Below are 10,951 nucleotides of genomic sequence, written 5' to 3'. Positions count from 1 at the left end.
ATGTGCTCAGGGTGTTATGGGCAAAATTGACTCCATTTGTGGAATTCTTACTTTATTACTTATTGCCAATTAACATAAATCTCTGATTAACAGTTAGAGAGTACTGAGAAAAGTTGGGCAGAGGTGTTGCTCTGCAGGAGGGTAGGAAGAGTCTGCAGGGGGATTTGGACAGGCTGGACTGATGGGCCAAAGCCCATGGTCTGAGGTTCAACAAGGTAAAATGCTGGGTCCTGCATTTGGGTCACAACAATCCCTCGCAGCACTACCGGCCAGGGCAGAGTGGCTGGAAAGCTGCCCAGAGGAAAAGGCACTGGTCGACAGCAGCTGAATGTGAGCCAGCCAGGTCAGTGGCACCCTGGCCTGTATCAGAAACAGTGTGGCCAGCAGGACCAGGGCAGTGACTGCCCCTCTGTTCTGGCCACTGGCGAGGCCACACCTCAAATCCTGTGTTCAGTTTTGGGCCCCTCACTACAAGAAAGACATAGAAGTGCTGGAGAGTGTCCAGAGAAGGGCACTGAAGCTCGTGTATGCTTTGGAGCACAAGTTTTATAAGGAGTGTCTGAGCGAGCTGGAGTTGTTTAGGCTGGAGAAAAGGAGGGCCAGGGAGAACTTTATTGCTCTCTACAATTACCTGAAAGGAGATAGGAATGAAGTGGGGGTTGTTCTCTTCCGCCAGGTAACAAGTGACAGTTGCACCAGGGGAGGTTTAGATTGGATATTAGGAAAATTTCTTCATGAAAAGAGTGGTCAAATACAGGAACAGGCTGCCTAGGGAATCACCACTTCCATACCTGGAGGTATTTAAAAGAATTGTGGATGTGGCACTTTGGGACGTGGCTTAGGGGTCACACAGCAGTGCTGGGTTAATGGTTGGACTTGATCTTGGAGGTATTTTCCAGCCTTAATGATTCATGCCATCCTTCCACACTGGTCATTGCCTGTTACCAAACCCCTGCCCTTTATTACCAGTGCACAGGGTCCCTCTGCAGGCTGTGCTGTCCCCTCCATAGAGACCTCACTCAGTGCTGGTTATTTAAGTCCCCCCAGGGCTAGCATTTTAACAGAAAAAGTTTCACAAATATGAAGACTGTCCTTGCTGTGCTGAATAGAGATGCATTATTCACAGCATGTGGCTGTGTGTGCTCTTTAATGAGCTCCAGAGCTTCACTCCAACAGAGCATTTTCTTGTCAAATTTTAAATTTATCATTTCTAAAATTGTTGAAGCCAAGAACAGAAACAGTCTGCATAGTCCACAGAGAAAGCAGCTGAGATATGTATTTCATAGAATCATAGAATGGTTAGGGTTGGAAGGAACCTTGAAGATCACATAGTTATATACAAAGAGTAAGGATGCTACTCATTACAACTTGCTTTCACTCTTCGGTTGAAAGTCTTCATGAGTTGCGGCCTCATATTTGGCTTCTTGCTGAAAATTGTCAGCTGTGAAATAGGAAAATAAAGAAACCACCAGAGCAACCCCTGGTCCTTTCTCTTTGGGGAGATTTGTAGGCAGAGTGAAAAGCCAGCCCCTTGAACCCACGGAGCTGCTCAGTGCCCTGCCCGGACAAAAGAGCAACTGTGAGGAAGAAGAACCATTCCGTGGGACAGGGCAGCATTTCCCCGTTGCTGCTACCCTGCTGTGCTGTGAGTCTCCCATCACAGTGAGGAACGGTTCCCTGTTCCGGCTAAAAGCGCGTCGCAGTCTCTTCCATGAAACCCACTGACCACGCAGCCACGCCGCTGGCCGACGCGGGAGCAAATAATTCCAGACTTTGGTAGCAACTTCTGACTTTGCTAGGGTTCAATCAGTCAGTTTTCGGTCGGATCAGCTCGCGGGGCAATTCGCCCCGTGGCCACCGGGGAAAGAAAAAACCGAGGAAAGAAAAACAGCAGCACCAGCGGCTGCGGCCCGGCCGAGCGGGGACCAGCGCGGCGGCCGCCTGAGCTTCCCGGCCGCGCCACAGGGGGGCACGGCACAACCGGGAACGCGCCGGCACCAGCCGAGCCGAGCCGAGCCGTGCCGAGCCGAGCCGTGCCGTGCCGTGCCGAGCCGAGCCGAGCCGTGCCGAGCCGGATCAGTTCTGTGTCCCGGTGCGCCCAGCGTCCCTCGCCCCGCCGTGCCCCGCTGCCCGCGGCCGGTCCCGGGTAGATGCCCCGTCTGTGCAGGGCAAACGCACCTGCCCATGGTGCAGAACCTGGGGTCTCCCCGGGTCATCGGCCCGTCCGGTGCGTGTGGGAGCGGGACCGGTGGCCCGGGCTGGGATGGCAGCAGGTGAGGGGTGAGAGAGCGGGGCTGTGCAGTGCTCACACTGCGGCCCCGGCATGGTCCGTGCCCCAAAGGTATGCGTAAATAGGGCGACGCTTGCTCTCAACAAAGCTGACCTTCCTCGGTTGGGCAAGGCAAGCAGAGAGGCACTTTCCTCTGACAGCCTCCTGCCCTTGGTCTGCTGTAGGCCGCAGCTCCGTGCTCGTAGGGCCAGCCCTGCGGGCCGCGGCGTCCCGAGCGTCTCGCACGCTCCCCTCCCATTATCACAGGTGAGGCTGAGGCAGGAGGGAGCCTTTTCAAAACCGGGGGGCTGAATTTTACAGTGGACTGAATGGGCATCGAAGAGCAGATGTACCTCTATGGACGGAACACAGAGAGGACCCTCTGCCAACCATAATAATCTGTGTGACTAAGAGGGAGCACCGAGAACGGTTCCATTATATCATGAGACATTACATCGTGCTTGAAAAAATAGTCTTTGATGACATGCAAAGGATTGGCAAGTACATTTCAGAGAATCCTCCTTCATTTCTTCAAGGATTTCAACCCATGTTCATTATCTTATGCATAATTTAACTTTATCAGGAGTTCTATTGAACTTGCTGCTATGGGTTTTACATGTTCATAATTTAAATTTGGGGGAACAGAAGGTTTATTTTTAAAATTACTCATTTACAGTTCCTTGGAGTAATTAGAAACTGGAACTTCACAATAATTTTGACGTGTATTTCTAGACCTCACCCAATATGCTGCAGTTTTGCAAAATGCCAGCTACTAGCAAAACTCTGCTTGCATTTAGTCTCACAGAGCCTACAGAGTGATATTTCCATATAAAGCATTACGATATCAGCTCTCGGGTTTTTTTTTTGTAATTTTAATATTGCGGGTGTCAATCAGGAAGAAGACTGTTGCCTTTATTACAATGAATATAGAGCAAAACAAAGAACTTTTTAGAAAATGAATATGCTCTGGGGAAATTCAATAAATCTTTGTGAGAAGAAAACGGGTCTTATATATAAATATATAAAAGCTGGCTGCGTATTGTGCAAAACTTGCTTAGTGCTAAAGGAATAAATGTATTGTAAATCAATGGTGGGTCCCATAGCACATTATAGCATATTTTATTGGGTTTTTACCTTATGGTAAGGTCTTTTATTAAGAGTATATAAGAGCACATGCTGCTGAATACCTTGTTTTTCACAGTGCTCTATACATAATGGAGGTTTTTTTTTTTTACTTGTTTCATTAAACATTCCTGTAATTAATGCATTTAATGGGAATCCAGCAGTAACAAATATAAAATTTATTGTGGTTTTAAAAAAACTGCTTTGGTTACTACATTTTCCATTAGCAAATGGCAATGACCAAATTCCTCAAAATATTTCTGCCCTCACCCCAGAAATCTCCTGCTAAAACAGGTGATGTTTTCAACTGTGTAATTGGAAAGAAATGCCACATAAATAATCGCTGTGAAGGATTCAGTACAAATCCAAGAAGTGTCTTTAAAATAATCCTCAAACCTCTCAGACTCAAGCTTGATAAGAAGACGTCTGTATTAGCACTGGAGCTTGCTGGGTGAGTTATTAGGTGTTGAAAGACACCGTCTAGGAAGTCTGACCCATCAGAATTTGAATGTAAAAGGCAAGTGACAACTTCATGAATACATGAAAAGCCTTAGAGCACAGTCCCAAAGCCCTCTTTCCCTGCCTGAAAAGCCCGTTTATCTTTGGATGAATAAGAGTTACAGAATTGGAACCTAAGGAAAAATCGTTGGTATCCGTGGCCAAGGGAATGTCTCCCTCCCACCCATTTGATTAGAACCATGTGCAAGTTTGGCTAACGAGACTGTAGGGCTTTCCCCTCGCCTCTGTGGATGATTGTGGCATTTTATTTGAATGCTGGTATGGTTTCCCATTCCTGTTCCTTGCAAGCTTTTGGTCTGAGCAAATAAAAAAGGAGATGTCAGAACCGGAGAATCTTTTTACAGTGTATAAAAATCTTCCCATCTAATCCAAGAGGAAATCGTAATGTGAAGAACATCGGTGTTTTAATGGCCTCCTAATGAGGATGAGCTTGGCTAGAGCTTTGAAGAAGACCTATGGAGAGCAAAACAGCTAATTTCTCCTTGAGGGCAAGGATTACAGTTCTTAGGGAGGACTGCATGGATACGCCTTCAGCAGGTAAAGTTTTGCCTGCCTGCAGTCTCCTGGCCCTGATGTACGGGCTGTTGGCAAGAGCAGGAAAGGGGGGGGGGGGGTAGGAAAGTGGGGGGTGTACTCACACTTTCTGATTTCTCTGTCAGTCCATTCCTCTCTGTGTACTGCTGGGAATAATGAAGACAATTATATTTACCTAAATCCCTGAGTAATTAAGGCACTAAATTAAAGCCCGAGAAGCACTTGAAACTTTCAGATGAAAGAGCCCATAGACAGACAGCCCAGTTGTAACCTCACATGTCTGGGTTCTCCCTAAGGTATGAGGGATACACAGCAAACACTCTGTACAGCCGCAGATAGGTGATCACATCTAATTTAAAAGCCCTCATTACTCCCTCCTGACAGGTTTGGATGTTTGCCTGCCTAGTTCCAAGGCCAGTGTCGATCCGTTTAAAATTAATATTTTTCATTCCTCTCTCTGCCGTGTGCATTTAAAAGCTGTCCTTGGCTTTCCCTCCCAACTGCTGGCTCCGATTAGTCCAGCAGCAGTGATGTAGCTCTGCTTTGCAGCTCTGATGGGTTCCTACTGCTCTCATACCACATTAGAAGTAGAGTTTTCCTGGAAAAGGGTCTGCCTTTTTCCTGACTTTTTCTATGGCTTCAGCAAGCCAAAGGGTCTTAATTTCTCATTGGGAAAAACATGGCCTTTCTCATCCCATCCCAGAAACAAGCTGTGAGTGCCAGGGGTGTGGATGTCGTGCTTCCTTCTGTGGCACTGTTCCTTGACAGGGTTAAGCCCTCCATGGTCCCCTTGCTCAGCATGGCTTGCAAGGAAAGCAGAAATGTTTTTGTGAGCAGATCAAGATGGTACCTCTTTTTGCTGCTGCTTAAAAGGATCTTTATACAGTTCTCCTGGAGTGACATGAGGCATAACATGACAGAGGAAATTGCTGTCATGGAGATATGCGTGAAGGTCTTTCTAATCAATTAAAATGTGAGTCCTGCTCTGGAAATCCAGAATTTAAAATCACACTGTAATCAGTAGCTTGGGTTTCCCTGTCTCTGCAATGTGAGGATTGCTGACTCTTTGAGGCCAGAGAGCAGATCACATTTTAAAGCTACATGGGCTTTGTAGGGGGAGGACAACTCTGGGTAAAGCCTTGGTGATGGCTCAGTATAGACACCTCACAGGAACAGTGGGGCAGAAACACTGCCACTAATGGCACAAGAAGATACAGACACCATCCCAGTTAAGTTTCCGTCTGGTGCCCTAGGCACAGCCCAGGAGTACAGCTTCACCATGCAGCAAATCACAAACATTTTGGCCATCTTTCCTTTCTCTGCTCACTCCCTGCCCACCCACCTACGCACTGTCCTTCCTGCCTTTGCCAAGCTCTGCACACAGTGGGCTGCATGGTTTTCCACACCAGTTAGCTACACTGACAACGTGATAAATACTTTTCCACTGTGTTTTCCCTAGTTTTAGTCAGTCAAGATTGGCTTGAGGCACAGTCAGACTGCGGGGCATTGGTTTAGTTCAGCTTTTGCAATGTAGCGGCAGGAGTCACCTGCAGTGCCAGTGCCAAGTGTGTCAGTACAGTGGGAGCCCTGCAAACCTTGCTACCAGCATGGACAGGATGTTACCACATTGTATTGCTGTGGAGTTGTGGGGCTGAGTGTCCCCCCAGCCCCTTCACCTCATCCCACAAAAAGTACTACCACAAAGAGGTAGCATAAACTCCTTTACAAAGGCTGATAGTCCCTCAGCTGTTCTGGGGGATGAGTTTAGGGTTGCAGGAATTAGGAACCCAAGGGGGTGTCAGTCTGTGCAGGTTGCACGTACTCCATCTGAATGATAAAACCTTGCCTCTAAAGGCAGGCACCATTGCAGAAGGACATTGGTAGCAAAACCACCACTTTTGCAATCCTCCCCATTCAGCTTGTGAAAACTGCCTGACTTAAACTTTAATTCTGACAATTTAACATATAGATCAAAGTACAGGGAGCAGCCACAGCAAAATGCCAACAACAAAAAACCCAAGTCAAAACAACGGCTGGTGTTGTGATACCCTACACAACCCAGTGTAACCGGAGTCCAAATCCATGTCTCTCTGCAGGCAGTTCCTTTTTCTTACCCATGGCTATGTGTTGTCTTTGTAGCACAGCTTCTTGAAGCTAAGAAAATCTCTTCTACTAAGCTGGAATTGGATCAACCACCATATAACACAGAATGAAAATTATTAGTGGAACAAAAGGGAAAGTGCAAGGAGGATATAGAGTCCTTCCATACAAAGCCTCCTGGCTTCCTATGGGATCCATTATAATCCAGAGGGCCCCAAATTTAAACTAATCAGTTTCTGCCTTTATTTATTTTTTTCTCGACTCAATTTCCTACATGAACTGGCCAGTTATGTCAAATATTTTTCTTTCTTTTAAGTTGACTTGCTGTCAGCTGAATGCAATGCCCTGTGAAAACACCTGCTGACCTGCTGTATACACACATACACAGGCACACATCTCTGCTGTCTGCATCTATATGTCTATATCTATATGTATCTACAGAATCTATGTCTGCCAATCTATATACCTGTATGTCTCTTTTTCTTGCTTTTAGAGCAGGACCCACAGCTTGCAGATTCCTCATCTCTGCAAAATACACCTTCAAGCTTCCCTCTCTTTTGGGAAAGGCAGCTGCCTCATTGCTTCCAGTTCAGACTGCTCTGGCTTGCTCTGCTGGCAGGTCCTGGGGGATTGGGCTGATCAGGTTCACTAATGGTTGGGCTCTTGTGGTATTTGCTTACCTAACACAATCAGAACACGCGTCTTAAATATTTTATCAGCTTTGCTGGGTCGTTCTCATACTGTGGCATTGTATTGCTGGAGAATAGAGCAGGCTGGAGGAAAAACAGTGCTCAAGAATGCTGTAGAAAGAGACCTTTAAGCACATGGCAGCACTAATGCCCTTCTTAGAGCCACTAAAACAAATGTCCCTGTTGCAGCACAGCAGCTTGGAAGCAAAAAAAAAAAAAAAAATTAGTTAGGGCAATTGCTATAACAAAGCAGACCAAAGAATTGAGCAAATAGTCCCAGACCATTAATTGTTGGCTCTGACCTAAATGGTAGTGGTGGTTCTGGTTTAACTTTGATCCTTCCTTTCTGATACTTGATTAATTTTTTGACTCCCTAGAAAAAAGTTCTCAATAAATTTTTATTATTTATCTTGTGCTTATGCCCTGTGGGTAGGCTCACAAATGCCTGTGAGTAAAGTGTAAAGAAAGTAGGTGTAGCAGGTTAATTCTGGGGGTAGTCCTGGAGCTGGAGTCTCCTGTAGTGGGCCCTCAGCAGCCAGTAGCTATTGTGGAGAAGAAAAAAATCCATTGCCTGCCTCCAGCTAGACTGTGACTCCAGATGGGCAGGGAATGCTGAGAGGTAGGTCTCTCCTGAAAGCCTTTGCCAGAGCTGTGGGTAGAGAAAGTGTTGCTAATGAGGGGACCTAACCAAGCACATAATTTCTGAGCCTGTCCCCAAGGGCTGCATGTGGGAAGATTCCCCACTAGCTGCATGTAGAGAGATTCTCCAAAAGGAGGTCAGACATGCTTTGTCTCTTTTATGCTGAGTCAGTGTGATAGTGAAGAGCTTTGCATCCTTGCATATCCAGTGTTCCCTCTATCCCAGTATTTCTAAACACTTTTTTAAACAAAAATGCACTTGTGTCTGCTATGTTTTTCCATCCTCCTGCAGAAGGGTTTCTCTAGCACCAGTTCAATTCCAATTTCTCAGCTCTTGTGTCTGTTTACATCTGGGCTCATGGGGGTTCACCATCCTCCCCTAGATCCATTTGCCTTTTTTAAGGAGGTGTTTGCTTTCTCCAAATTGCTGTTGTTGCTCTGTTATGCTTCCATGGTTTTTGACAACGTCCTTGGGTACCTATAGTGTCCTCTGTACTCGCTCATCATCCCTACTTGAACTCTGTGCTGCATTGCCATTAGTTTTGATTGCACTTATAGCAAGTAGGCTGCAGCCTGGGTTCAGGAAGAAGCTGGGACACTTGAGGAGCTAAGTGGGTCCAGCCAGAACTCAAGAGGCTGGTGTGACAGAGGGAAGAAGTCTTTCTGTACCACTGCCTTAACCAGTATAAGCTGAGGCAACCTTCTTGTTGATGCAGTGTCCTCAGCTTAGTCTAGTTCTGGCTGCATCCCTGCAAGGGAGAAGAGTGAGTGCTCGCACTGATTCATTTTCATGCTAATAATAACTTTGTTATGATGTCCAGAGCAGCCTGGAGAGAGCAATAGTAACAGTGGACTGCTTGGAAGAAGAACAAATACTACGATCAGGTTTGGGAAACCATGAATCAGCTGTAAAGGGCAGTGTTACCTCAGCCAGAATACATCTTGTTTAGCTCATACTGCCAGGTGTAAATATAACTGTGGACAATAAAGTTATCCTGTGATATGTCTTCATGAGGGGCACCTATTTTTGCAGATATGATGATCCTCTTTCAGTATTTGGCACCAGAGCAAGAGCCCTGCTGTATAAATGTATGTTAAGCAGTAGCATAACATCCCTGCTTTAAAGGGAGTGCAGGAGTATATCACCTCAGAAAAGGATCCACCTACTGCCATGCCTTGATGTTTGGGGAAAACGTCTGCTGTACCCCCTTAAAGAGGGAGCCATGTGCACCCACTGCCCCATCTTCCAGCTTTTACAAGTGGAGGATGGGAACGGGGGCATGGCTCTGCCTTTTTCCTAGCCATTTTAGGAGGGTGAATGCTCTTGGCCAGATTTAGCCTTTTAAAAACCGGGGGGAGAGCAGCAGAAGCTGTGTCTGTGCCAGGGCCCCCAAGGGAGCAGCACGGTCACACTGCATGGGGCCAATATTCTGCAGTGTGACACCAGCACAGAGCACTTGCAGGCAGGCTGGTCCTTGTCACTGAGGCTGCACCACTTGGGTCAGGCCCTCACTCTGGGACTGCCAGCAAGACATCAAGTTGCATTAATCAACAGCTAATCTAATTCCCACTGGAGAGATGGGTTCATCCCAACTAACTTTAGATTACAGTTTATGCATTATTGTGCCAAGGTCTCTATTGGACCAATTTATAGTGAGAAATGAGGTTGGCAAGATAACAGGGGCATCACAATTAGAGCTAATTAGCCCAGCAGGAAATCCATTTCCAGGCAGCTTTTGGCAAGAGGAGAGGTTGGCGGGATAACAAGCATGGAGTGTATTTTGATACAGGCACACTCCAGCTGCAAGGAAAAGTAAAGTAACAGCTTGTCTCATCCTTATGTGGAGGCCTCATGTCAGGCTCCACCACGTAAGTCTTTTTGTGTGAGGCTTTGCAGCCTCCCTGCTTGGAAGAAGTTCAGAGAACTTGTTCTTACCAAGTCACCTCGGCTGTCTTGGAGGACAATGGTGAGCCACAAGGTCTGCACAGCACCTTGCTCCTGCCACCAGGCAGGAGTGTGCCCTGCACCATGGTCCTCCTCCAGTTTGGAGGGAGATGAGGGGTTGGTTGTAGGTCATAACAGAAATCAGTGAAGAGTAGCTTGGTTTAATTGCAGGAGTTATACATATGGTGAAATGCCTGGAGTATAGATACAGACAAACCATTGGAATTATTTGTATTTGAGTGCTTTATTATACTGGAATTGCAGTGATATTATTAACATTTGTACAAATGCACAAAAATCCTTTCTCTTCTAGCTAGAAAGAGATGTAAAAATCTGACCTAGTTGAACAGTCTCAATGAACTCATTGTCCATTTGTAACAATAATGGATTCACAATGCAACAGAAAGCTTAACATAAAATTAAACATATTAAATGCTGCAGCAAGTATTTACATTTGTGTACCAAAAAAAAAAATGTATCTCCCTCCAGTAAGGAAGGTGGTTGCTTTACAGAATAAAACAAACAGACATACAAACACAAAACCTTTGCATACAATACAAACAACCTCAAGCCCAAAACTTACTGTGACAGCACCTTTTTTTAATATAATATATATATATATTTATATATAAACTTCGATAGTTTAGGCTTACTCCAAGCAGTGCTAAAAGTTCCTTAAAACCAGGACAATGGCAATAGTCCAAAGAAGCAATGTTCACTGATGAGTGCTACCCAGTGTTTGAAGAGAGGTGCTACAGAGAGAGGAATACAGAGCTCACGGCCATGGGCTGGGAAATACTTGGGTCCCAGTGATAAAGTCCTTGGCAAAACTCTCAGTGGCAATTGTTCTTACTCAGAAGAGCAAATACACCTTTCGTGCAAAGTAGTTTGTCTTGTGGAAGCATGCTAAGGTGATCTCTGTCAGGGAACTCCTTGCAATCTCAGCTCTGTGGGGTGGAGAAAATATTTCTCTGACATTTCCTAGATTCCAGCAAGGAAAACATTTCCCTTGAAATGCCCAATCAATTCTCCCTTCTCCCTCCTCCCTCGCCCTAGGACACTGCTGCAGTTTCTGCAAAGCCAGAAGGAGCTTTCAGTCTTCATTCAGAAGGCTGTCATGTGGATTTTTATTCA

This window comes from Cinclus cinclus, chromosome 1, assembly GCF_963662255.1.
Source record: "Cinclus cinclus chromosome 1, bCinCin1.1, whole genome shotgun sequence".
Classification (NCBI taxonomy): Eukaryota; Metazoa; Chordata; class Aves; order Passeriformes; family Cinclidae; genus Cinclus; species Cinclus cinclus.
This window is presented reverse-complemented; position numbering follows the sequence as displayed.